This window comes from Lissotriton helveticus, chromosome 3_1 (genome assembly GCF_964261635.1).
Source record: "Lissotriton helveticus chromosome 3_1, aLisHel1.1, whole genome shotgun sequence".
NCBI lineage: Eukaryota > Metazoa > Chordata > Amphibia > Caudata > Salamandridae > Lissotriton > Lissotriton helveticus.
In genome coordinates, this window is record NC_136061.1 from 2752026 (window position 1) to 2768394 (window position 16369).

The following is a 16369-nucleotide window of genomic DNA, read 5'->3' on the forward strand; positions in this document are numbered from 1 at the left end:
AAACAAAGGACCTCATCCTCCTGGACTTGTCAGCAGCCTTCAACACAGTCTGCCACTGCACAGTAAGACCATGCCTCCATGATGCCGGAATCCAAGCGAAGGCCCCGGACTATCCAGAAGAACCCAGAGAGTCCGTCTTCCCCTTCTGCTCTGAAGCCAACGAGATCATCAGCGGCGTACCCCAGGCTCATCCCTCAGCCCAACACTGTTGAACGTCGACATGGCTTCGCTTGCCCATGACACCCGACGGCACAACCTAAACATCATCTCCTATGCCGACGACACCCAGCTGTTCCTCTCGCTCACCAAGGACCCCCACACCGCCAAAACCAACCTCCATGAAGGTATGAAGGATGTCGCCAATTGGATGAGCAACAGCTGACTGAAACTGAACTTGGACAAGATGGAGGTCCTCATCCTCGTCTACTCCCCCTCAGCCTGGGATGACTTCTGGTGGCCAACAGTACTAGGAGCACCCCCTAAACCCACCAACACCGCATGAAACTTAGGGGTCATCCTTGACTCCACACTCTCCATGACAAAGCAGGTCAACATCGTCTTCTCCTCCTGCTTCAACACCCACTGCATGCTTCGCAGGATCTTCAAGTGGATCCCCACCAAAACAAGAAGGGCAGTCACCCAGGCCCTCATCAGCAGTAGACTGTACTACGGAAAGCACCTTACGCAGGAGCCCCGGCCAAACTCCTGAAATGGCTCCAATGCATCAGATCCGCTCTGCATGCCTGATCCTCGACATCCCCCGCCGCATCGACATTATACACCACTCGAGAGACCTGCATTGGCTCCCCATCAACAAGAGGATAACCTTCAAGCTCCTCACCCACGCCCACAAGGCACTCCACGACAACGGCAAAAACAACAGGTGATGGACAGAATGCAGAACATAGTCATACATTCACCCCAGTACATGTATGTTCTGCATTCTGTCCATCAATTGTTGTTTTGCATTTGTCACCCCGAGTGGAATGGGTATGCTCAGACATGAGTCCCATGCTCTCCACACCACTGGAGTCAAGCTATCCTGGCTGAAGAAGGCTGATAGCCAGAAGCAGGTCCTAGGATGCTTGATTCCGGTCCAGGAAAGACATGGCTTGGCAGTTCGGGCTGGACTGTTCCCATGAGGCACAGGGTCAAGGCTGATTTGCATATGGCCATGTTTGAACTGGGGTGGTGTGGAGTGCAAAAAAACGATGGATTTAGGCCCAGATCTCTGTACTGGGGTGAATGTATGACATTGTTCTGCATTCTGTCCATCAACTGTTGTTTTGCAATTGTCACCCCGAGTGGGATAGGTATGCTCAGACGTGAGTCCCATGCTCTCCACACCATTGGAGTCAAGCTATCCTGGCTGAAAACGGCTGATAGCCAGAAACCGGTCCTAGGATGCTTGATTCCGATCCAGGAAAGACATGGCTTGGCAGTTCGGGCTGGACTGTTCCCATGAGGCACAGGGTCAAGGCTGATTTTCATATGGCCATGTTTGAATTGGGGTGGTGTGGAGTGCAAAAAAACTATGGATTTAGGCCCAGATCTCTGTACTGGGGTGAATGTATGACATTGTTCTGCATTCTGTCCATCAACTGTTGTTTTGCATTTGTCACCCCGAGTGTGATGGCTATGCTCAGATGTGAGTCCCATGCTCTACACACCACTGGAGTCAAGCTATCCTGGCTGAAGAAGGCTGATAGCCAGAAACCGGTCCTAGGATGCTTGATTCCGGTCCAGGAAAGACATGGCTTGGCAGTCGGGCTGGACTGTTCCCATGAGGCACAGGGTCAAGGCTGATTTGCATATGGCCATGTCTGAACCGGGGTGGTGTGAAGTGCAAAAAAAGATGGATTTAGGCCCAGATCTCTGTACTGGGTGAATGTATGACATTGTTCTGCATTCTGTCCATCAACTGTTGTTTTGCAATTGTCACCCCGAGTGGGATGGGTATGCTCAGACTTGAGTCCCATGCTCTCCACACCACTGGAGTCAAGCTATCCTGGCTAAAGACGGCTGATAGCCATAAACCGGTCTAGGATGCTTGATTCCGGTCCAGGAAAGACATGGCTTGGCAGTTCGGGCTGGACTGTTCCCATGAGGCACAGGGTCAAGGCTGGTTTGCATATGGCCATGTCTGAACTGGGGTGGTGTGGATTGCAAAAAAATGATGGATTTAGGGCCAGATCTCTGTACTGGGGTGAATGTATGACATTGTTCTGCATTCTGTCCATCAACTGTTGTTTTGCATTTGTCACCCCGAGTGGGATGGGCACGCTCAGACGTGAGTCCCATGCTCTCCACACCACTGGAGTCAAGCGATCCTGGCTGAAGACGGCTGATAGCCAGAAACCGGTCCTAGGATGCTTGATTCTGGTCCAGGAAATACATGGCTTGGCAGTTCGGGCTGGACTGTTCCCATGAGGCACAGGGTCAAGGCTGATTTGCATATGGCCAAGTCTGAACTGGGGTGGTGTGGAGTGCAAAAAAAGATGGATTTAGGCCCAGATCTCTGGACTGGGGTGAATGTATGACATTGTTCTGCATTCTGTCCATCAACTGTTATTTTGCATTTGTCACCCCGAGTGGGATGGGTATGCTCAGACGTGAGTTCCATGCTATCCACACCACTGGAGTCAAGCTATCCTGGCTGAAGACGGCTGATAGCCAGAAACCGGTCCTAGGATGCTTGATTCCGGTCCAGGAAAGACATGGCTTTGCAGTTCGGGCTGGACTGTTCCCATGAGGCACAGGGTCAAGGCTGATTTTTGTATATGGCGATGTCTGAACTGGGGTGGTGTGGAGTGCAAAAAAACGATGGATTTAGGCCCAGATCTCTGTACTGGGGTGAATGTATGACATTGTTCTGCATTCTGTCCAGCAACTGTTGTTTTGCAATTGTCACCCCAAGTGGGATGGGTATGCTCAGACGTGAGTCCCATGCTCTCCACACCACTGGAGTCAAGCTATCCTGGCTGAAGATGGCTGATAGCCAGAAACCGGTCCTAGGATGCTTGATACCGGTCCAGGAAAGACATGGCTTGGCAGTTCGGGCTGGACTGTTCCCATGAGGCACAGGGTCAAGGCTGATTTTTGTATATGGCCATGTCTGAACTGGGGTGGTGTGGAGTGCAAAAACATGATGGATTTAGGCCCAGATCTCTGTACTGCGGTGAATGTATGACATTGTTCTGCATTCTGTCCATCAACTGGTGTTTTTACATTTGTCACCCCGAGTGGGATGGGTACGCTCAGGCGTGAGTGCCATGCTCTCCACACCACTGGTGTCAAGCTATCCTGACTGAAGACGGCTGATAGCCAGAAACCGGTCCTAGGATGCTTGATTCCGATCCAGGAAAGACATGGCTTGGCAGTTCGGGCTGGACTGTTCCCATGAGGCACAGGGTCAAGGCTGATTTTCATATGGCCATGTTTGAACTGGGGTGGTGTGGAGTGCAAAAAAACTATGGATTTAGGCCCAGATCTCTGTACTGGGGTGAATGTATGACATTGTTCTGCATTCTGTCCATCAACTGTTGTTTTGCGTTTGTCACCCCGAGTGTGATGGCTATGCTCAGATGTGAGTCCCATGCTCTACACACCACTGGAGTCAAGCTATCCTGGCTGAAGAAGGCTGATAGCCAGAAACCGGTCCTAGGATGCTTGATTCCGGTCCAGGAAAGACATGGCTTGGCAGTCGGGCTGGACTGTTCCCATGAGGACAGGGTCAAGGCTGATTTGCATATGGCCATGTCTGAACCGGGGTGGTGTGAAGTGCAAAAAAAGATGGATTTAGGCCCAGATCTCTGTACTGGGTGAATGTATGACATTGTTCTGCATTCTGTCCATCAACTGTTGTTTTGCATTTGTCACCCCGAGTGGGATGGGCACGCTCAGACGTGAGTCCCATGCTCTCCACACCACTGGAGTCAAGCTATCCTGGCTGAAGACGGCTGATAGCCAGAAACCGGTCCTAGGATGCTTGATTCTGGTCCAGGAAATACATGGCTTGGCAGTTCCGGCTGGACTGTTCCCATGAGGCACAGGGTCAAGGCTGATTTGCATATGGCCGAGTCTGAACTGGGGTGGTGTGGAGTGCAAAAAAACGATGGATTTAGGCCCAGATCTCTGGACTGGGGTGAATGTATGACATTGTTCTGCATTCTGTCCATCAACTGTTATTTTGCATTTGTCACCCCGAGTGGGATGGGTATGCTCAGACGTGAGTTCCATGCTATCCACACCACTGGAGTCAAGCTATCCTGGCTGAAGACGGCTGATAGCCAGAAACCGGTCCTAGGATGCTTGATTCCGGTCCAGGAAAGACATGGCTTTGCAGTTCGGGCTGGACTGTTCCCATGAGGCACAGGGTCAAGGCTGATTTTTTTATATGGCGATGTCTGAACTGGGGTGGTGTGGAGTGCAAAAAAACGATGGATTTAGGCCCAGATCTCTGTACTGGGGTGAATGTATGACATTGTTCTGCATTCTGTCCAGCAACTGTTGTTTTGCAATTGTCACCCCAAGTGGGATGGGTATGCTCAGACGTGAGTCCCATGCTCTCCACACCACTGGAGTCAAGCTATCCTGGCTGAAGATGGCTGATAGCCAGAAACCGGTCCTAGGATGCTTGATACCGGTCCAGGAAAGACATGGCTTGGCAGTTCGGGCTGGACTGTTCCCATGAGGCACAGGGTCAAGGCTGATTTTTGTATATGGCCATGTCTGAACTGGGGTGGTGTGGAGTGCAAAAACATGATGGATTTAGGCCCAGATCTCTGTACTGCGGTGAATGTATGACATTGTTCTGCATTCTGTCCATCAACTGGTGTTTTTACATTTGTCACCCCGAGTGGGATGGGTACGCTCAGGCGTGAGTGCCATGCTCTCCACACCACTGGTGTCAAGCTATCCTGACTGAAGACGGCTGATAGCCAGAAACCGGTCCTAGGATGCTTGATTCCGATCCAGGAAAGACATGGCTTGGCAGTTCGGGCTGGACTGTTCCCATGAGGCACAGGGTCAAGGCTGATTTTCATATGGCCATGTTTGAACTGGGGTGGTGTGGAGTGCAAAAAAACTATGGATTTAGGCCCAGATCTCTGTACTGGGGTGAATGTATGACATTGTTCTGCATTCTGTCCATCAACTGTTGTTTTGCATTTGTCACCCCGAGTGTGATGGCTATGCTCAGATGTGAGTCCCATGCTCTACACACCACTGGAGTCAAGCTATCCTGGCTGAAGACGGCTGATAGCCAGAAACCGGTCCTAGGATGCTTGATTCCGGTCCAGGAAAGACATGGCTTGGCAGTTGGGCTGGACTGTTCCCATGAGGCACAGGGTCAAGGCTGATTTGCATATGGCCATGTTTGAACCGGGGTGGTGTGAAGTGCAAAAAAAGATGGATTTAGGCCCAGATCTCTGTACTGGGTGAATGTATGACATTGTTCTGCATTCTGTCCATCAACTGTTGTTTTGCAATTGTCACCCCGAGTGGGATGGGTATGCTCAGACTTGAGTCCCATGCTCTCCACACCACTGGAGTCAAGCTATCCTGGCTAAAGACGGCTGATAGCCAGAAACCGGTCTAGGATGCTTGATTCCGGTCCAGGAAAGACATGGCTTGGCAGTTCGGGCTGGACTGTTCCCATGAGGCACAGGGTCAAGGCTGGTTTGCATATGGCCATGTCTGAACTGGGGTGGTGTGGATTGCAAAAAAAATGATGGATTTAGGGCCAGATCTCTGTACTGGGGTGAATGTATGACATTGTTCTGCATTCTGTCCATCAACTGTTGTTTTTCATTTGTCACCCCGAGTGGGATGGGCACGCTCAGACGTGAGTCCCATGCTCTCCACACCACTGGAGTCAAGCTATCCTGGCTGAAGACGGCTGATAGCCAGAAACCGGTCCTAGGATGCTTGATTCTGGTCCAGGAAATACATGGCTTGGCAGTTCGGGCTGGACTGTTCCCATGAGGCACAGGGTCAAGGCTGATTTGCATATGGCCATGTCTGAACTGGGGTGGTGTGGAGTGCAAAAAAACGATGGATTTAGGCCCAGATCTCTGGACTGGGGTGAATGTATGACATTGTTCTGCATTCTGTCCATCAACTGTTATTTTGCATTTGTCACCCCAAGTGGGATGGGTATGCTCAGACGTGAGTCCCATGCTATCCACACCACTGGAGTCAAGCTATCCTGGCTAAAACGGCTGATAGCCAGAAACTGGTCCTAGGATGCTTGATTCCGGTCCAGGAAAGACATGGCTTTGCAGTTCGGGCTGGACTGTTCCCATGAGGCACAGGGTCAAGGCTGATTTTTGTATATGGCCATATCTGAACCGGGGTGATGTGGAGTGCAAAAAAACGATGGATTTATGCCCAGATCTCTGTACTGGGGTGAATGTATGACATTGTTCTGCATTCTGTCCAGCAACTGTTGTTTTGCAATTGTCACCCCAAGTGGGATGGGTATGCTCAGACGTGAGTCCCATGCTCTCCACACCACTGGAGTCAAGCTATCCTGGCTGAAGATGGCTGATAGCCAGAAACCGGTCCTGGGATGCTTGATTCCGGTCCAGGAAAGACATGGCTTGGCAGTTCGGGCTGGACTGTTCCCATGAGGCACAGGGTCAAGGCTGATTTTTGTATATGGCCATGTCTGAACTGGGGTGGTGTGGAGTGCAAAAACATGATGGATTTAGGCCCTGATCTCTGTACTGGGGAATGTATGATATTGTTCTGCGTTCTGTCCAGCAACTGTTGTTTTGCAATTGTCACCCCAAGTGGGATGGGTATGCTCAGACGTGAGTCCCATGCTCTCCACACCACTGGAGTCAAGCTATCCTGGCTGAAGAAGGCTGATAGCCAGAAACAGGTCCTAGGATGCTTGTTTCCGGTCCAGGAAAGACATGGCTTGGCAGTTCGGGCTGGAATGTTCCCAAGAGGCACAGGGTCAAGGCTGATTTGCATATGGCCATGTCTGAACTGGGGTGGTGTGGAGTGCAAAAAAACGATGGATTTAGGCCCAGATCTCTGTACTGGGGTGAATGCATGACATTGTTCTGCATTCTGTCCATCAACTGTTGTTTTGCATTTGTCACCCCGAGTGGGATGGGTACGCTCAGGCGTGAGTGCCATGCTCTCCACACCACTGGAGTCAAGCTATTTTGGCTGAAGACGGCTGATAGCCAGAAACCGGTCCTAAGATGCTTGATTCCGGTCCAGGAAAGACATTGCTTGGCAGTTCGGGCTGGACTGTTCCCATGAGGCACAGGGTAAAGGCTGATTTGCATAAGCCAAGTCTGAACTGGGGTGGTGTGGAGTGCAAAAAAACGATGGATTTAGGCCCAGATCTCTGTACTGGGGTGAATGTATGACATTGTTCTGCATTCTGTCCATCAACTGTTGTTTTGCAATTGTCACCCCAAGTGGGATGGGTATGCTCAGATGTGAGTTCCATGCTCTCCACACCACTGGAGGCAAGCTATCCTGGCTGAAGACGGCTGATAGCCAGAAACCGGTCCTAGGATGCTTGATTCCGGTCCAGGAAAGACATGGCTTGGCAGTTCGGGCTGGACTGTTCCCATGAGGCACAGGGTCAAGGCTGATTTTTGTATATGGCCATGTCTCAACTGGGGTGGTGTGGAGTGCAAAAAAACGATGGATTTAGGCCCAGATCTCTGTACTGGGGTGAATGTATGACATTGTTCTGCATTCTGTCCAGCAACTGTTGTTTTGCAATTGTCACCCCAAGTGGGATGGGTATGCTCAGACGTGAGTCCCATGCTCTCCACACCACTGGAGTCAAGCTATCCTGGCTGAAGATGGCTGATAGCCAGAAACCGGTCCTAGGATGCTTGATACCGGTCCAGGAAAGACATGGCTTGGCAGTTTGGGCTGGACTGTTCCCATGAGGCACAGGGTCAAGGCTGATTTTTGTATATGGCCATGTCTGAACTGGGGTGGTGTGGAGTGCAAAAACATGATGGATTTAGGCCCAGATCTCTGTACTGCGGTGAATGTATGACATTGTTCTGCATTCTGTCCATAAACTGATATTTTGCATTTGTCACCCCAAGTGGGATGGGTATGCTCAGACGTGAGTCCCATGCTATCCACACCACTGGAGTCAAGCTATCCTGGCTGAAGACGGCTGATAGCCAGAAACCGGTCCTAGGATGCTTGATTCCGGTCCAGGAAAGACATGGCTTTGCAGTTCGGGCTGGACTGTTCCCATGAGGCATAGGGTCAAGGCTGATTTTTGTATATGGCCATATCTGAACCGGGGTGATGTGGAGTGCAAAAAAACGATGGATTTAGGCCCAGATCTCTGTACTAGGGTGAATGTAGGACATTGTTCTGCATTCTGTCCAGCAACTGTTGTTTTGCAATTGTCACCCCAAGTGGGATGGGTATGCTCAGACGTGAGTCCCATGCTCTCCACACCACTGGAGTCAAGCTATCCTGGCTGAAGATGGCTGATAGCCAGAAACCGGTCCTAGGATGCTTGATTCCGGTCCAGGAAAGACATGGCTTGGCAGTTCGGGCTGGACTGTTCCCATGAGGCACAGGGTCAAGGCTGATTTTTGTATATGGCCATGTCTGAACTGGGGTGGTGTGGAGTGCAAAAACATGATGGATTTAGGCCCTGATCTCTGTACTGGGGAATGTATGATATTGTTCTGCGTTCTGTCCAGCAACTGTTGTTTTGCAATTGTCACCCCAAGTGGGATGGGTATGCTCAGACGTGAGTCCCATGCTCTCCACACCACTGGAGTCAAGCTATCCTGGCTGAAGAAGGCTGATAGCCAGAAACAGGTCCTAGGATGCTTGTTTCCGGTCCAGGAAAGACATGGCTTGGCAGTTCGGGCTGGAATGTTCCCAAGAGGCACAGGGTCAAGGCTGATTTGCATATGGCCATGTCTGAACTGGGGTGGTGTGGAGTGCAAAAAAACGATGGATTTAGGCCCAGATCTCTGTACTGGGGTGAATGCATGACATTGTTCTGCATTCTGTCCATCAACTGTTGTTTTGCATTTGTCACCCCGAGTGGGATGGGTACGCTCAGGCGTGAGTGCCATGCTCTCCACACCACTGGAGTCAAGCTATTCTGGCTGAAGACGGCTGATAGCCAGAAACCGGTCCTAAGATGCTTGATTCCGGTCCAGGAAAGACATTGCTTGGCAGTTCGGGCTGGACTGTTCCCATGAGGCACAGGGTAAAGGCTGATTTGCATAAGCCAAGTCTGAACTGGGGTGGTGTGGAGTGCAAAAAAACGATGGATTTAGGCCCAGATCTCTGTACTGGGGTGAATGTATGACATTGTTCTGCATTCTGTCCATCAACTGTTGTTTTGCAATTGTCACCCCAAGTGGGATGGGTATGCTCAGATGTGAGTTCCATGCTCTCCACACCACTGGAGGCAAGCTATCCTGGCTGAAGACGGCTGATAGCCAGAAACCGGTCCTAGGATGCTTGATTCCGGTCCAGGAAAGACATGGCTTGGCAGTTCGGGCTGGACTGTTCCCATGAGGCACAGGGTCAAGGCTGATTTTTGTATATGGCCATGTCTCAACTGGGGTGGTGTGGAGTGCAAAAAAACGATGGATTTAGGCCCAGATCTCTGTACTGGGGTGAATGTATGACATTGTTCTGCATTCTGTCCAGCAACTGTTGTTTTGCAATTGTCACCCCAAGTGGGATGGGTATGCTCAGACGTGAGTCCCATGCTCTCCACACCACTGGAGTCAAGTGAGGTTCCGTGACGATTTTAACCCGTGTTTTCATTATTGTCGTAAACACATGATTTTGGTATCAGTGAACCGCAAATGATCCATTTAGTATATTCTGGTGTTTTCGCTATGCTACGAGCAAGAGCACTCCTGTTATGAACACATTTCTGATCTACCCGTGGCATCCATCTTAGAACACGGAAGCCATTTTGTATTCCTTGCCCTCACATAGTCAATGGACACGCAATGACCTCTTTTCATCTAAGGACACGTAGGCTTTAGCCGGCGATTCACCTTGCGAGGGACACGTGCACCTTAGGCCAGCAACGCTGTGGCAGCATGACTCGGCAAGAACTGCCTCCCCAGCCTGAGGCCAGTCCTGCTATACTGGTTCTTGTGTTCGTTGGCCTGATCATGATTAGGCGGACGAAGCTGGTAACCATGCCCATTTACGACCCACAAACATCTCTTATCCTGTCTTTCTTTCTTCTGCACCTGGCTCTGCTCCTTTCCTTCTGGGCTTTTATTAGGGGGAGGTAACGAAATTTACGATGAGGCGGTCCGGGTCTTGAATGAGAAATTGACATGGGATTATGATGGAATAGTGGGAACCCCTCATTCGTAATGTTTCGACATCAGATACTGTTGACAATTCCTGTGCAACGCCAAATATTTATTGTTTAAGACACGAATGTTTAGAATTGTGGTAACATGTAAAGAATTTGCCCCGAGCAGAATATTTAGTATTTAAGGAGTAACCCTCTTTGTACAAATTGAACAGGCTCCTAGACACTGCCCGTGTGCAGTTTCTGTGACTTCTGTGTCCCTGCAGTAATAAACCTTTGGTCTTTGACGCCACCATCGAGAAGCCCGTGTTTCTGTTTGTTTGTGCACCGAGACAGGTAGAACTCCGGGGTCTTCGGGTGTTATCCCTGACACCTCTGGACAGAACCAAAAAGTCCAGAACTCCAATTGGCGCCCAACGTGGGGCGACGTCATTCGGTACCAGTCCAGAAGCCTGAAGAGTTCGAGGAGCTTCGTGTGAAGATTTCAGAGGGAGGCGCCCCACTTCATCGATCCCGGCATATCGCAAAAGTGGCCCAACGTTCTCTTCCACGAGGGTTCCCGTTCAGACGGCTGCAGTGGTCCGTTGCCTTGACCGTCGCCCTGTCTTGGACCCGAGGTGCAGTCCTTAGTACGGCGAGACGTGACGGGTTTCTCCTTGGTGACGTCTTCAGTGCCTCAGTTAAGTATTTTGTGAGGGTTGCTCCTGTTTGAATTAGTTCTCAGTTCAGTTCAGTTCTGTAAGATTATCACTGGTTATTCTGGTTACGATAATCATTCTGTTCAGTTCAGGTATCGATACATTTGTCAGTTCTGGTAGGCCTAAGTTCTTGGTTCGAGTGCGCATCTTTTCTGTTTGTGTCTTGTTTGTTTTGTGTTCCGGATTATAAAATGGTAAGTCGGAAAAATTGTATGTTGTCTTGTTTTAGTTGCAACAGTGATTCCCAGTTGGAGGACTCGTGTTTGGTTCCTCCGATTGGAACTCCCCTTTATGATCTATATTGCAAGTTTGGTGTGGGCCCTATCTCTTATAACGAGGTATGGATCCACTATACAGAGAAAGATGGTGTCCTTAGTTGGCCACTACATGGTAGTTTTGAACCTGAAGTTCTCGATAATCTAGAAAGAAGGTTGTTTAAGAAGAAAGCCCGGCCGGCAATGTTTGATTCTTTCCGTTATTGGCGAAAAGAATCTAAACAGAAAGAAATTAAAAAGTTGAAGAAAGAACAAAAAGAGCAAGAGTTGACTTTAGAACAGTCTGCTAAGCAGCTGCAACTCAACGAGTCTGAGAAGGCAATGGAGGTGGCCAATAGAGAACGTAATTTAGCGATAGACAAGTGCTATCCTGCTTTGTCATCGAGTACGGCTAAGATAGTAGAGGACCCTGAAAAGGATCCCCTGTTGTCTTACTTGTTACGATCACCCCCACCGTATGCACAGGGTGCTACGGCTCCACCTATACCGAATGTTCAATTACCGGTTGCTGGACAACCTGGTGTCCCTGTTCCCGCTCCCCTGAATCAAGTTCCTGTACCTCCTGTGGTCAATGTTAATGTTCCTTTGACAACCCCTCTTCCAGGGTTGCCGGCTTCTTTGCCTATGCCTGTGTCGCTCACACCTGCTAGTTCACAAGCTATTTTGCCTGCTACTCCTACTGTTTCTGATCTATCTGTTCCAACTGCTACTCTATTTACTGCTTCTGCTAATATTATGACTCCACTTTCTGTTCGTCGGAGAATCACTGATTCTGTCTCTAATATTCTATCTCCCTTCTATAAAACTCTGATTAAGACTCCTACCTCTGACTCTGTACAGAGACGTAGTCAGCTTCCCAGTACTGAAGAAAGAGGAATACTAGATTCCACTGCTCTTAGATGGGTTTCAAAAGTTGGAAGATATAATGTACAAGATGTATTAGATACATTTATGCAATGGAATGAACCGACACAACGATATGTGTTCGATGAAATGTGTTTCCTTCTACGTGAGGAATTGGAAGAGGATGACCCTGAATCAAATCTAGGAGAATTAATTAATGTTCAGAAAGAGTTTGCTGCAGGTATGATAGTCGGTCAAAATATAAAAGAAGCGATGGAACTGATTTTAAGTTATAGGAATGACCCATCCCTTCGTTCACCAAGAGAGTTAGAGAAACGTGGTACGAAACAAAATCGTCAATACCCAATGAGAGAGGTTCCACCAATTTGGCGTGAAGCTGTGCAAGCTAATGTAAACCTTGGTATTGCAGCCGCTCCGGCCCAATTCCAGAGAGTATGGATACATATTCCATGGAAGCGAGCTGAAGTATTAGCAGTGAAACAGGCCTTGCCAGATCCGCGTAAAAATCCTGCAGGGTACTACAAAGAGTTGGCTCAAACAGTTGACGCTTGTGTATTGAATCTTGCTGACATAGATCTGCTATTTGGTAATGTAGTACCGCAACCAATTTGGGCTAAAATTCGTAAAGAGAATCATCCAGTTGCCCTAGGTGGTGACTGGGCAGCTATAATTGCAGCGGATGGTCAACAAATAGGTGGTTCCAAACCTGAACCATTAATTGCTAATTTACCTGGTAGAATAATCGATTTAATGAAAACCCTAATGCCAGCATTGCGCGTTAACTGGGACAAATTGTCCGCGTGCAAACAAAAGAAAGACGAAAGCGTCTCCGACTTTTTCACAAGATTCGAGGAAACTTTCGTGGATCATAGTGGTCAGGATATGAGCACAGAAGGAGGCCAGAGATTATTTGTTGATAAATTTGTGCACAATCTGTTGCCAGAACTTAGTGGTAAATTAAAGAATTCTGAAAGTGCGTGGGCTGTCTCTACGACTGCGCAAATACTTGCGACTGCCCAGTACTATGAAAATAGGGATAAAGAGGAGAAAGAAAAAACAGATAAAAAGACGAAAGATCTAAAAACTAAAGTACTTTTACAGCAAGCATATCCGCCTCGCACGAATCAGACTAACATGCAGCAAGGGTCATATCAAAGAACGGATTATAATTTTCAAAGGCCACAATACCAATGGAATCAATGTGCTTATTGCAAAATGGAAGGTCATTACAAAAGTGAGTGTCCAGTTCGAACGCAAAATAATACTGCGGCTGCTCAGAGAGGTCGTGGTAGTTCTATGCAAAACTCTAGAGGTCGAGGACGAGGTGCTATGCCTCCGCAGACAAGTGATCGCCCTTCTAATTATTTCGACCAGCGAAATGGACAATCTGCCCAACAGAATAGGTCTCCACAGTATCATGTTGAAGACTATTATGAAGCTAGTGAGGAAGTTCAGCAAAGTGAGTACTAGGACAGCCATGGACAAAGAGAGGGAGTAGTATCAGTTCCAGTAGATCAGAGTGGGCCTTATGTCGCAGTAGCAACATCAGGTATAGTCGAACCGTTTCTGTTGGATACTGGTGCAGCAAAAAGTTCTATCATACATGCGAAACTCCCTGGCGCACCTTTGTCTGGCTCAACAAACGTTTCAGTAGGTTTTTCGGGCGCCCCTGTTCATAATCCGGTTTCTGGTCCTTTGTCTATTTCTGTTGGACCCTGTCAATTGAAAGCACCCCTGATTTTGACGACAGGTTGTAACGAAAATCTGCTTGGTTTAGACTTGTTAAAACGCCTGTACGCGACATTGTACTGTTCTCCAGCAGGAGTACAGCTTACGTTGGGTAAAAGAATAATCTCTCCGATGTACTTGTCGATGGATGCGCTCCCACCAGAGCTGCGTTCACTCCCTGATACTCTTTGGGCGACTGGTCCTAATGATGTAGGTCTATTGGAAATTCCACACTATGTAGTAACTTTGAAAGCAAATGTCAAACTTCCACGAATTCCACAATACAGAATCTCTAGTGAAGGTGAGCGTGCGCTCCTACTGATAGTACAAGATCTGATCAAAAAGGACGTTATAGAAGAGACTAGAGGTAATGTCTGTAATAGTCCTGTACTACCTATTTTGAAACGAACTGACCCAACAAAACCTCCAGTATATAGGTTTGTAATTGATCTTAGAGAGGTTAATAAAATTGTGATTCCACAGTTTCCTGTGGTTCCAGACATTACTGCATTGTTAACGTTGATTCCTGCTACAGCAGCATGGTTTTCGGTTGTCGACTTGAAAAATGCCTTTTTCAGCATTCCGATAGCCAAGGAAAGCAGAGATATCTTCGGTTTCTCTCTAGGAGGACGAAGCTTCAGGTTTAAACGCGCTCCACAAGGCTATTGTGAAAGCCCATCCATTTACAGTCAAGCATTAAAAAGCCAGTTAGATTCCTTCGTACTTCCTCCTGGTTCTGCTTTAATACAATATGTTGATGATCTTCTAGTGGCTGCCGATGACAAGGAAACTTGCAAAACAGCTACAATTTCTTTATTGCATCACTTGTCAGACTTGAATCACAAGGTGTCACCTTCAAAAAGGCAATACTGCTGCCAAGAAGTGACCTACCTAGGTCATCTCTTGTCAAAGGAGGGAAGGAAGTTGACCCCAGAGAGAATAAAAGCAATTACACAGATGAATGTTCCTAGCACGCAGAGAGAAGTACGTGCCTTTTTAGGTATTACCTCATATTGTAGGCAATGGATCCCAAATTTTTCTCTTTTAGCAAAACCATTGGTAGCCTTGACTGGGAAAGGTGTTCCGAGTCCGGTACCATGGTCTGCAGAATGTCAGCAGAGTTTTTCTGAATTGCGAAATGCACTGTGTTCAGCACCTGTATTGGGTACACCCGACTACAGTAAGCCATTCACGCTCTATGTCCACGAGAGAGAAGGTTGTGCATTGAGTGTTTTGACACAGAAATTTGGTGATAAACAACGCCCTTGTGCGTATTTTTCATCAACGTTAGATCCGGTAGCCAGAGCATTGCCTAGTTGCTTGAGAGCTACAGCCGCAGCTGCAGTTTCCATTCGACAATCTGCTGGTTTAGTAATGAACAACATGCTAGTGGTCATGGTTCCTCATGCTGTGGATACACTCATGAACCGAACCAAGACGCAGCACCTTACCAGTGCTAGATTATCAGGTTATGAACTGACACTGTTAGCTAGTCACATTCAGATCAAGAGATGCAATGTATTGAATCCAGCAACATTGTTGCCGACTAGCCAAGAGTCGAGTGATTCCGAACCACACGACTGTTGTTTCAAAACTGAGGAAGAAACAAAAGGACGAATTGATCTAAAAGACACTCCGTTATCAGATCCAGATGGCACGCTGTATGTTGATGGGTCTTGCTTTAAATTGGAGAATGGTGATGTGACTGCTGCCTATGCAGTAACGACCTTGAGTACGATTGTGGAGACTGCAAGAGTGAGTCAGAATTCTGCCCAGGCTGCAGAATTGATCGCGCTAACAAGAGCGTGCGTTTTAGCTAAGGGAAAGAGAGTGAATGTGTTCACAGATAGTCAGTACACGTTCGGCGTGGCCCATAGTTTTGGCCGTTTGTGGAAAGAGAGAGGTTTCATTACGTCCCATGGGACTAAGATTCAACATGGTCAGCTAGTTAATGACTTGTTGGAATCTCTAACCTTGCCGACTGAAGTTGCGATTGTGAAATGCAGTGCTCATAAAGCAATCGCGGATGATGTTGGTCGTGGGAATGCTTTTGCCGATGAGACTGCAAAACAGACAGCTAGAAACATGATGAGTAGAATGTATGTTTCAACGTCTGCAAGATGGATTTCTGAGTCTGGAATGTGTGAAGACACAGTGGAAAGCGTGAAAGAAATTCAGAAAGAGGCGACTGAGGAGGAAAAACTTGCATGGAGAGAGAGCACGGGTAAATTGGACTCGAGTGGGTGTTGGATTGATTTGTCGGAACAACAGCGTTGGATGTTGCCTGATGCGTATGTGCTTGCAGTAGTAACGATGGCACATGGAGCAGCGCACATCAGTTCTAAAGGGATTTGTAAGATGTTGGCCCCAGTCTGGAAGAATGATGGGATTAATAAGTGTGCAGAGAGAGTGGTGAGAAATTGTATGGTATGCTTGATGCATAATCCTGGCAAGGGAATCCCCACACCTGCAGGTCATTTCGCTCCTCCTTCCTG

The 16369-nt window shown here is 48.2% G+C and overlaps 1 protein-coding gene across 2 annotated transcripts in view; it reads left to right on the plus strand.

The window, feature by feature from the left end:
• Window positions 1-16369, plus strand: part of LOC144824366 (alanine--tRNA ligase, mitochondrial-like) — a 259848-nt gene that overhangs the window by 146683 nt on the left and 96796 nt on the right. The gene's annotated exons all lie outside the window — the stretch shown is intronic.